We start from the raw sequence: 12,969 nt of genomic DNA, 5'->3' as shown, positions 1-12,969 counted from the left end.
TAGACAAAGGCATATCATTGGGATCAAGAGGAGTATTCTTAGTAGCAAGCAACTTCATAAGTTCATCCATCTTTCCACTCAAAACATTGATTTCTTCTATAGCATGCACTTTTTTACTAGAAGATCTTTCGGTGTGCCATTGAGAATAATTAGCCATAATATTATCAAGAAGTTTTGTAGCATCTCCTAACGTGATTTCCATAAATGTGCCTCCCGCGGCCGAATCTAAGAGATTTCTAGAAGCAAAGTTCAAACCGGCATAATATTTTTGTATGATCATCCATAAATTCAAACTATGAGTAGGGCAATTGCGAATCATCAATTTCATTCTTTCCCAAGATTGGGAAAACATGTTCATGATCAAGTTGTTTAAAATTCATAATATCGTTCCTAAGAGTGATAATCTTAGCGGGAGGAAAATACTTAGAGATAAAAGCATCTTTGCACTTGTTCCAAGAATCAATACTATTTTTGGGCAAAGACGAAAACCAAACTTTAACACATCTCTAAAACGGAAATAACTTCAATTTGACAACATTGTTATCCGTATCATTCTTCTTTTGCATATCACACATATCAACAAAGTTGTTTAGACGAGTAGCGGCATCTTCACTAGGAAGGCCGGCGAATTGATCTTTCATAACAAGATTCAGCAAAGCAGTATTGATTTCACAAGACTCAACATCATTAAGAGGAGCAATCGGAGTACTAAGGAAATCATTATTATTGGTATTCGAGAAATCACACAATTTGGTATTATCTTGCGCCATGGCAACAAGTAAGCCAACACACAAGCAAGCAGAAAAAGGCAAGCGAAAAGGAGAGGAGGAGATTGGGAAAGAGAGGGCGAATAAAACGGCAAGGGGGAAGTGGGGGAGAGGAAAACGAGAGGCAAATGGCAAATAATGTAAACGCGAGGGAGATGAGTTTGTGATGGGTACTTGGTATGTCTTGACTTGAGCGAAGACCTCCCCGGCAACGGCGCCAGAAATCCTTCTTGCTACGTCTTGAGCTTGCGTTGGTTTTCCTTGAAGAGGAAAGGGTGATGCAGCAATAGTAGCGTAAATATTTCCCTCAGTTTTTGAGAACCAAGATATCAATCCAGTAGGAGGCTCCTCAAAAGTCCCACGCACCTACACAAACAAAGAAAGAACTCGCAACCAACGCAATAAAGCTTCACGGCCACTTGCGAAAGTGAGATCTGATAGAGATAGTATGATAAGATAAATATATTTTTGGTATTTTATAATATAGATGCAAAAAGTGAAGATGCAAATAAAAGTAGATTGGAAGCAAATATGATAAGATATAAACCCGGGGGCCATAGGTTTCACTAGTGGCTTCTCTAAAGGTAGCATAGATATTATGGTGGGCGAACAAATTACTGTTGAGCAATTGATAGAATAGCGAATAATTATGAGATTATCTAGGCATGATCATGTATATAGGCATCACGTCCGCAACAAGTAGACCGACTCCTGCCTGCATCTACTACTATTACTCCACACATTGACCGACTCCTGCCTGCATCTAGAGTATTAAGCTCATAAAGAACAGAGTAAGGCATTAAGCAAGATGACATGATGTAGAGGGATAAACTCAAGCAATATGATATAAACCCCATCTTTTTATCCTCGATGGCAACAATACAATATGTGCCTTGCAACCCCTTCTGTCACTGGGTAAGGACACCGCAAGATTCAACCCAAAGCTAAGCACTTCTCCATGGCAAGAAAGACCAATCTAGTAGGCCAAACCAAATTGATAATTCTAAGAGACTTTCAAAGATAACTCAATCATACATAAAAGAATTCAGAGAAGATTCAAATATTATTCATAGATAAACTTGATCATAAACCCACAATTCATTGGATCTCGACAAACACACCTCAAAAAGAGTTTACATCAAATAGATCTCCACAAGAGAGGGGGAGAACATTGTATTGAGATCCAAAAAGAGAGAAGAAGCCATCTAGCTAATAACTATGGACCCGTAGGTCTGTGGTAAACTACTCACAACTCATCGGAGGGGCTATGGTGTTGATGTAGAAGCCCTCCATTGTCGATTTCCCCTCGCGGATACAGAAGGTTACGGCGGTGGAAATTGTGTTTCATTGGCTCCCTGGATGTTTTCGGGGTACGTAGGCTTATATAGGAGGAAGAAGTACGTCGGTGGACGCCCGAGGGGCCCACGAGACAGGAGGGCGCGCCCTATAGGGGGGCGCCCTCCTATCTTGTGGAGGCCTTGGATGCTTCTTGACTTGCACTCGAAGTCCTCTGGATCACGTTCGTTCCAAAAATCACGCTCCCGAAGGTTTCTTTCCGTTTGGACTCTCATATTCCTTTTCTTCGAAATACTGAAATAGACAAAAAAACAGCAATACGGGCTGGGCCTCCGGTTAGTAGGTTAGTCCCAAAAATGATATAAATGTGTAAAATAAAGCCCATAAACATCCAAAGGGGGTAATATAATAGCATGGAACAATAAAAGTTATAGATACGTTAGAGACGTATCAGCCGCCCGCTCCAACCACATCCCTAGCATCGTTCGCGTTCTCGCGCATCTCTGTGCCCCCCCCTGCAGCGTTGGAGGCCGCGGGTGGTGGATCCTTCGAGGTGGACGGATGATCTTAAGAAGCTGGTTTCTTCTTGGGCGCCATGGTCGACGGCGCCGCCTAAGATGCAGATGGCGATGAAGATGACGCGCTGCTCACGTCTTCAGGTTCGCACAAGCGAGCCCCCTACCTGGTGCGCCAAAGATGTAGCGGGAAACCATGGCCACCTATGAGTCCAGGGCGGCCCCTTGCTGGTTTGGTAGGGGGAGTCGTGTTGCACAAAGAGCAGACCAACGTGGGGGCAGCACCAGAGAGATCACATGGGCCGTTTTACCCAGGTTCGGGCCGCCGTGAGGCGTAAAACCCTACTCCTGCTTTGGTGGATTGATGGTGGGAAACTGTTGGTAGTGCATAGTACACCTGCCCGACAAGGGTTGCCTCAGGGCTGCAGCGACTACGCGCGTGCGAGAGTGGCAGTGGTCTTACTTTCCAACCTCTCGAACTGTTGTCATGGGCCTCCTTTCATAGGCTAAGGGGTCACCACAGTAGCAAGTTAGTCATTGGATACTGATAAGATAGCAAATAGTTCTATCATACCTAACTCTGCAGGCCGACAGTGCGCATTTAATGCGCCACTTAACGTCATGTCGTTGGTCGCCCGACAAGGCTTGCTGGGCTATCTTGCTAGCTCCATGCTTGCTCGTCTGACACGTCATAGGACGGGTGTCATCTATGGGTTTTCTTGGTAGAGAGCGGCTGCCATGTGGTGAATGGATGCCACTTAATCACTCTGTGGCTTGACACCATGATGATCAACAACGTGGGTCGTGGTGGAGTAGTTGGTGAGGTGATATGGCTTCCGCGAGTCCCGGCAGGCTCTGCCGGGATGTCTTGGTCACCTCCTTGTCGGGGTGGCCTCTCCCCTGGTCGGGCTCGCGGGACCTGCAAGGGAGGCTTCTTTCTTGACGGTATCTTGCTTCTCTGACTTGGACTTGGTCCTTTCTGATCTACTTATTGATGCTTCAAACCTCTTGGTTTGTTGCCCTTTACCTCGGACTGGTGCTTCGATCTTGATCTTGTGCCTATGCATAGTCAGGAAGATAGGCCCAGGGTCTGGTGCACCGACAGTGTGCGATGCGGGGCATACAGTTGATCCATACGAACTATTTGCGATAAGAAAGAACAACAGAAACAGGCAGCCATATCAAGGTGTGTGCTATATGCGGCATACAGTTCACCTCTTTAAACTGTTTGTGATGAGGCAGAAGAATAGAAACTGGCAGCCAGATGAAGGTGTGTGTGATATACAACATACAGTTCACTCGGATGAACTGTTTATGATTAGGCAACACAAAGCAAATGGTCAGCCCGATGAATGTGCATGCAATAGATGGCATATAGTTCACTCGGATGAACTAGTTGCGTTGAGCCAAGAGAAACAAAACGGTTCAACTTAACAAGATGTGTGTGATACGCGACAAATAGGTCTGCAATCTGAAATGTGTGGGAAGACCGATAACAACACAGACGATTCCTGTTAACAAGCCGTGTGTTTTGTGAGTAAACGATTGCTGGTATACAATTGTGAGTGATTGATGAAAACATCACTGACGGGTTCAATTGTTTAGTCCCTATGCGATGTGATTTGCTCTGTACAAACAACATCTACGGTCTGTCTACAGAGCATCAACATATATATACTTAAAAAGATAACATTGCATAACCAAATTAAGCGTTGAATTACACAAGTGACTACAGACATAACATTTCCAGACACCAAGGTAAGCAACTACATGCATACTAAATTAGGAGAAACCTTTAACCCAACAAAAGCTATGGCTCAAAGTCTCGAGAGAACATCGTAGAGTATCTTCGGAATCTTCTGGTGCACCAAGCAATCATCTAGAATGAGGGGCTCTCCGGGAGGAAGTAGTTACGAGAACCTAGAGTCAGAGTTAGCAAAACCTTTAACCCGAATAGAAGAGAGATCAGAATCCCAAAGTATAGATGAGGAGTAAAAGATTCTAATACCATCCAACAGTGACGTGGGCCCATAAGCCGCACAACCATGTTAGTAAAAGTTTTTTAGTGACTAGACTCAACTTCCGCCAAGGAGTTGGAAAGGGGGCTACCTACAGCCAGTCGGATCTGATACCAACTTGTGACGCCCCCAATTAAATCATACACACAAATGTGTACGATCAAGATCGGGGACTCATGGGAAGATATCACAACACAACTCTAGACACAAATTAAAATAATACAAGCTTTATATTACAAGCCAGGGGCCTCAAGGGCTCGAATACATAAGCTCGAAAAAAGAGAGTCAGTGGAAGCAACATTATCTGAGTACAGACACGAGTTAAACAAGTTTGCCTTAAGAAGGCTAGCACAAAAGCAACATCGATCGAAAAGGCAAGGCCTCCTGCCTGGGAGCCTCCTAAGTTCTCCTGGTCATCAGCGTCCGTCACGTAGTAGTAGGCACCCTCGGGGTAGCAGTAGTTGTTGGCGGTGGCGTCTGGATCCTGGGCTCCACCATCTGGTTGCAGCATTCGAGAAGAAAGGAAGGAGATGGAAAAAGGGGAGCAAAGCAACCGTGAGCACTCATCCAAAGTACTCGCAAGCAAGGATCTACACTACATATGCATCGGTATCAATAAAATGGGTAGTATCTATGGACTGAACTACAGAATCCAGAAGAGAAGGGGAAAGCCTAGCCTATCGAAGACTAGCATCTTCAAGCAGCTCCAAGCATCTTGCAGCAATCAGAAGAGTATAGAAGAGCAGTTTATATTTAACAAACATGTTGTAGAAATAACACCCAGAGATCCTTCCCCGAGTCCCTATGGGAAAGCAATCCCGGAGCCACATATCCATTACATGCCTCAACATTCAATATCCAGTTCTAGTTGTATCGATTGGGATACAACTCCGAGCACCCATTACCATAGGACAGGCTGTCGGTGGATGTTTTCTTCCCTGCAGGGGTGCACCATCACGTCATGACCGGCCTTGGCCGATCAACACACCGTAGTCCTACCTAGGCTCAACAAAGAGGCCAGCACGCTGGTCTACATCCTAAATGCGAAGGGGTCATGTGCCATCGCCCTTTGCAACCCAGCATGTTGCGTGGGCGGCCAGTGAGAAGACCTAGCTACCTCCTTCAAAAGACAGGTGCTTACGCAGTCCAACCCGGCGTGCGCCGCTCCATCGCTGACGTCTGTTGAGCTTCCGGCTGATACATACGACGCAAAGTTCCCGTACTTATTCCCGCGTGGTGGTTAGTGCGAAAAAGGCCAGAGGCCTACTTGGATCAAATATCCAAACCGTTAGTGTCTTGGTAGTGCGGTAATGATCAATGATCCATGATATGTGGTCCCTTCGCCCCGTCTCACGGACTTGCGGCAAGGGCTAAGAATGCCCGGTTGCGCCGCATGGAAAACTTGTGGGTATCGTCCAGATCAACTCGACTTCACATCAGTCGCGGGTACCCCTCGGGGCCAACCCGATGTCATGATGGTCCTGTGGTAAGTCAAAGTAACAGTGTGTCCAAAACAACAAGGGGGAAACCCGAGGAATCACCCTCGATGGATTCCCACTCGATGTAACCATCAAGGTGGACTTGGATGAATCACCCTCGTTGGTCCACACTTGAGGGGTTGCACGACAGAGTCATTATCGGGAGTGTTCAAGCAGGAATCACCCTGAATGACCACGACCGAATAGCTACACTACAGGGTTAACATCAGAAGTGCTCACGAGGTATCACCCTCGACACTCGGTAGCAACTCTGCAGAGTCATACAACTAAGGAGGGTGATGTGCGGTATCAGGGCGTGGACGTCGATCACGTTGATCGAGTCATCGAACATAAAGCGGGGCAACTGGGACAAGATTGGGGTCATTGATGTGTCTCTAACCTGCCTATACTAAGCAGTTTAGAATAAACAGGTAAGTTATGAAAGCGGGTAGCAAAAAGAAGCTATGCATTAGACTAGGATCATACAAAAAGTAGTACCAGTTCTAATGCAAGCACAAGAGAGAAGGGAATGGGCGATACCGGAATGCTCAAGTGGGGTTTGTTTGCTTGGAAGCTCTGCTGCAAAGGAAGAAGGGTCGTCAAAGACGTAGACGATCACATGGTCAGCATCGGTCTCGGGGTCTACCAGAGAGAAGAGGGGGAAGAAACAGTAAATACAGAGTAAACATAGGTACCACTAAGCATGACATGACGAAAAGTGGAACTAGGGGTGTTCTACCATAGTACTACGTGTTGCAGACGGAGAGGGAAAACATCTCGGGGGGTTTTCCAGTGTTTGGCGTTTTTCGGATAGATTTAAGAGAGAGTACGGTTCCATGTTCAGCATGCTAGAGCCATGTGACAGAGGAAAGGACCTTGTATTTGGATTTGTTGGATTTTTCTGAGCAACTTTCATATATAAAACTTTTTCACCCGAGTTACGGATTATTTGATATGACTTTTCAAAGTTTTAAACAATTTCTATAATTTTCTGGAATTCTATAATACAAAAAGTTTAAATATAAAACTGCTATGGGTACACAGAAGTGTACCCAGTAGTGTGTGCATGTGTATGACAGGTGGGACCTGTTGACTGCTGAGTCAGCAGTCAACAGTCCCGGTTGACTGGTCAAAGTGGGCCGGCGGGGCCCATGTGTCATACCCACAGTTTTAAAATTTCTTTTTTGAAAAATAGATAATTAGGGGTGGGGTCTACCTGTCATTGGGTCACTTTATTTAACAGATGGATTTAATTAGTTTTTAGCAGTGTTGGGTCCGTGGTCAACAAAAGATTAGTGGGGAAAGGGGATTAGCCACCAGAATTAAATTGGGTCGGCCCCATCACACACACGCACGCCACCACCGAGCGCATAGCGCTGGCGGCCATGGCCATGGCCCGGCCAGCAACCACGACGGGCATGGTAGCGGCGGTGGCCGGTGGCGGCCAACGGCGGGGTGCGGCAGCGGTGGCCAGCGGCGAGGCAAGGCACGACGCGAGCGGCAAGGCGAGGAACTGCAGGCAGGAGGGGCGCGCCCCGGGCAGTCGGGCGGGGGCGAGCGGGGAGCCGGCCTGGCGCGGCGCGACGTCGTGGAGGGCAGCCAGCAGCAGCGGTAGCGATAGGTAGCAACGATAGCGAGCGAGGCATGAGCTAGCGGCAATAGTAGATGGAGCAGCAGCGACGCCGCCTACGAACAATAGCAAGCATCGGCCAGCGACAGAAGGGGCAGCAGTAGCGGCCAACAAGCAGAGTAGCAGCGCCAAGGCAGCAGCAGCATTGCAAGGCATAGTAGCAGCACATAGCACGCACGCACATATGTACGCGTACGCCCGAGTCGGGCAATACGGTGAAGGCGGCCTACGGCGTCCAAATCGAACGAAAAAAGGGATCCAAGGGAGGAGCTCACCCTGGTTCTTGCGGACGAGGTTAGGAGGACGGGGGAGGCCCGGAGCAGCGGCAATGACGATGAGGTGGTGGTGGCCGTGCGGAGAAGATGAAGATGGTGACGGCTACGCATCGCCTCGGCTCGGATCGATGCCCGGAACGGACGAAGGCGACCTTGGTGGACCTCCTGGACGTGCTCCTGAGAGACGGCGATGATGGTGGCTGCGGTAACAAGGGCGAGACAGTGGTGACCGCAGAGCTTTCGAGCTCGAATACGAGCAGATGAGGAGGGGGCGAAGGGGGATGGGGGGCCTGGACGAGGTGGGGGCTAGGGTTTTGATCGATGTAGTTATAAGCCCAGGGGGCGACTTGGAGGGCATCCATGGCCATGGCCGTCGTGGATGTGCGCCACGCACACCTCTGTTCTTGTAGCGGGAGGTAAGGGAAGGTTTTGGTGAGCTGGACCGTGTGGCCACTTATGGCCCAGTGGCACCTTAGTTTAGGTCCGTTTCGCTCTTTTCCATTTCTTTGTATTTTCAGATCCTATTTTGTATTAGGTTGGGCCATCAAATGATTTTTGTTATATATGAAACTTGGCACCTAATTCCATTGCAACATTTTGGTGCTGTAGAAAATGTCTCACAACATTTGGAATCATTTAACCATTTTCTTTAAATTGAAAAGGTCAGTTAAATGGATGTTGCCTCACTAAAATATTGCTAGGAACAAAATAGAAATACAATTTAATTCAATTTCTTCATGACAATTACTTGAGGATTATTTGCAGCATCTCGAACATTTTGCCTCTCTGTTTTGAGAAATAAAAATTTGATTTGAAATTTAAATTTGACTTCGACTTTGATTTTTGGGCAAGTGGCATTTTAGCAAGGTAAATATGATGACATGGCAACCATTAGGGGGATATTACAGTAGCATGACAATCAGGTGTTATAGAGGGACAGCAAGAAGAGGACGGGGAGGAGAGGGACTCCTCCCGAACAAGGAAGAGGGCAGCGTCGAAAACGCCGAGGAGGAACAACCACTTCAGCCCAAAGAAGCAACGCAGGGCCAAGGTGGTCCTGTCTGATGACAGCTCGAACTCCGCCGAGGAGTTCGAGGCTTCTGAAGAGGTTCCTTAGAGGAACCCCAGGTTGAAGCTGTCACAACCCTAGATTTTGCTTGTAATTAGTTACATTGTGAGCATACATGCATCATATTTATTTTAAGTGAAAGTGGAATTGAGGGAATTTGCAAAGCCTCCAAAATCATTTTTGGAAATGATCAAGACAAAGATTGCTTCAAATAGGTCCAAGAAAATGTTCCTGATTCTCTCTGAAAATATTGGCGAGAGGTAAAATTCAAGTCCATATTTTTAGGAGCTCAGAAATAATTATTTTGGGCATTTGAGCCAACTCAATAATTATTTGTATTGGATCTATATTTATTATATATTAAATATAAGTTCAATAATTCCAAAAATTGTTGTGTGGCTTTGGATGAGACAACTTAGTTCACACAATTATTTTCATGAAGTTTTAAATTGATTTTGTATTTAGATCAAATCAAAACTAACAGCAGAAAATTAGAAAAAAAGAAAGAATTAGGAAAGACAAAGGGAGAGAGAGAGAAGAAACTTACGCCGGCCTATTACAGTAGCAGCCCACGAGGCCCACAATGCCGCCGTCTTCAAGCTGCTGCCAGGAGGACGCCGAGCGCGTGCCCGGAGCCTGCGGCCACACGCCGTGCCACCTCCTCCCTGTCTGTGCGCCTCCTCGTCGGTCTGGATACCCCAGACGTCGCCACGCACCACCCCGACCCTCTCTCACTCTCCCCGTGCTCCTCCCCTCCTCTGCTTTCTCTTCCACACGATCACCGAGCGCGCCCGTTGCCGTCGCTCGTTGTTGCCGTAGCCACAGCCACCCCCTTTCCCCTCTGGCGTGTCCATGAGCTCCGCCTCGGTTGTCACGCCTCCTCGACGATGATAACCCACAAGTATATGGGATCGTAACAATTTTCGAGGCTAGAGTATTCAACCCAAATTTATAGATTCGACACAAGGGGATCCAAAGAATACTTGCAAGTATTAGCAGCTGAGTTATCAATTCAATCATACTTGGAGATTAATTATCTGCAGGAAAGTGATCAGTAGCACATTAATATGATAGTTTTGATAGTAATGGTAGCAGCAACAGTAATGGTAACAGTGATAGTAGTGATTTTGTAGCAGTAACGATAGCAGTAGTAGCAGTAGTAACTTAGCAATAACAATATAAGGTAAATTCGTAGGCATTGGATCGGTGATTCATTGGATGATATTCATCATGAGACAGTCATAACCTAGGGCTATACGGCACTAGCTCCAATTCATAAATATAATGTAGGTATGTATTTTGTAATTAGTCATACGTGCTTATGGAAAGAACTTGCGTGACATCTTTTCTCCTACCCTCCCGTGGCAGTGGGGTCCCATTGGAAACTAAGGGATATTAAGGCCTTCTTTTAATAGAGAACCGGAAAAAAGCATTAACACACGATGAATACATGAACTCCTCAAACTACGATCATCACCGAGACTGGTCCCGACTATTGTCACTCCGGGGTTGCCGGACACGTAGTAGGTGACTATAACTTGCAAGATCAGATCTAGAACATGGATATAATGGTGATAACATAAATGGTTCAGATCTAAAATCATGGCACTCGGGCCCAAAGTGACAAGCATTAAGCATGGCAAAGTCATAGCAACATCAATCTCATAACATAATGGATACTAGGGATCAGGCCCTAACAAAACTAACTCGATTACATGATGAATCTTATCCAACTCCTCATCGACCAACGAGCCTCCAAAGGAATTAGTCACTTCCGGTGGGGAGCATCATGGAATTGGCGATGGAGAAGGGTTGGTGATGACGAAGATCGAAGATCCCCCTCTCTGGAGCCCGAAAAGGACTCCAGATTTGGCCTCCCGATGAAGAACAGGAGAAGGTGGCGGCTCCATCTCGTGAAACGCAATAATTCTTTCTCCCTCATTTTTTTCTGGAAATATGTGATTTTATAGCGTTGGTTTCAGGGTCTACGGGGCCACCATGTGGGGACAACCCACCTGGGCGCGCCTGGAGGGCGTGGAATGATGTGATTGACAAGACCCATCCATTAGCTTAGCATAATGATCGTTCAGTTTTATTGCTACTGCTTTCTTCTTGTCAAATATATATTCCACCGACTATGAGATTATGCAATTCCCAAACACTGGAGGAATTCCTTGTGTGCTATGAAACGTCACAACGTAACTGGGTGATTATAAAGATTCTCTACAGTTATCACTAAAGGTGTTTGTTGGGTTGGCCAAGATCGAGATTAGGATTTGTCACTCCGAGTATCGGAGAGGTATCTCTGGGCCCTCTCGGTAATGCACATCATATGAAGCCTTGCAAGTAATGTGACTAATGAGTTAGTTGCAGGATGATGCACTACGGAATGAGTAGGGATACTTGTCGATAAAGAGATTGAACTAGGTATGAGGATACCAATGATCGAATCTCGGGCATGTAACATACCGATGACAAAGGGAATAACGTATGTTGACATTGCAGTTCGACCTATAAAGATCTTCGTAGAATATGCGGGAACCAATATGAGCATCCAGGTTCTCCTATTGGTTTTTTGACCGGAGAGGTGTCTCGGTCATGTCTAAATAGTTCTCGAACCCGTAGGGTCCGCACGCTTAACGTCTGATGACGATATATATTATATGAGTTATGTGTTTTGGTGGCCGAAGGTTATTCGGAGTCCCGAATGAGATCATGGACATGACGAGGAGTCTCAAAATGGTCGAGAGGTAAAGATTGATATATTGGAAGGTTATATTCGGACACCGGAATGGTTCCGGAGAGGTTCGGGTATTTTTTGGAGTATCGAGGGGTTGCCGGAACCCCCTCGGGAAAGTTAATGGGCCATATGGGCCATAGGGGAGAGGAGAGGCATGCCACGAGGAGGTGGCGCGCGCCCCACCATAGGGAGTCCGAATTGGACTAGGGGAGGGGGCGCGGGCCCCCTTTCCCTCTCCCTCTCCATCTGTTTCACTTTTCCCCTCCGTTGGAAGGAAAGGGGGGAGCCGACTAGGACTATGAGTCCTAGTACGAGTCCCCCCACTTGGCGCACCCCCTAGGGCCGGCCTCCTTCCCTCTCCTTGTTTATATACGGGGGCAAGGGGCATCGCAAAACACAACTGTTGTTTCTTAGCCGTGTGTGGTGCCCCCCTCCACCGTTTACTCCACTGGTCATATTGTCATAGTGCTTAGGAGAAGCCCTGTGCGGATTAAATCACCATCTGTCACCACGTCGATGTGCCGACGGAACCCATTGAATCCTTTGTACCTCTACTGGATCAAGAGTTTGAGGGGCGTCATTGAGCTGAACGTGTGCCGAACTCGAAGGTGTCGTATGTTCGGTACTTGATCAGTTGATTCGGGAAGATGTTTGACTACATCATCCGCGTTAAGTTAATGCTTCCGCTCTCGGTCTATGAGGGTACATGGACACACTCTCCCCCTCTCGTTGCTATGCATCTCCTAGATAGATCTTGCATGAGTGTAGGATTTATTTTGAAATTGCATGCTACGTTCCCCAACAGTGGTATCAGAGCCACGTCTATGCGTAGATGATATGCATGAGTAGAACACAAAGAGTTGTCAGTGGTGATCGTCATACTGCTTACCGCCAACGTCTTATTTCAATTCGGCGGTATTGTTGGATGAAGCGGACCGGACCCACCTTACGTGACCGCGTTCATGATACCGGTTCCACCGACAGACATGCAACTAGTTTTCCATAAGGTGGCTGGCGGGTGTCTGTTTCTCCAACTTTAGTTGAATCGAATTTGACTATGGCCGGTCCTTGTGCAGGTTAAAGAAGCAAACTTGATAAATCACCGTTGTGGTTTTTGCGCCGTAGGTATGTACGGTTCATGCTATAAGCCCGCAGCAGCCGCGTAAAACTTGCAACAACAA

Source organism: Triticum aestivum, chromosome 6B (assembly GCF_018294505.1).
Source record: "Triticum aestivum cultivar Chinese Spring chromosome 6B, IWGSC CS RefSeq v2.1, whole genome shotgun sequence".
NCBI lineage: Eukaryota > Viridiplantae > Streptophyta > Magnoliopsida > Poales > Poaceae > Triticum > Triticum aestivum.
The sequence above is the reverse complement of the archived record's forward strand: the minus strand, read 5'-3'. Positions refer to the sequence as shown.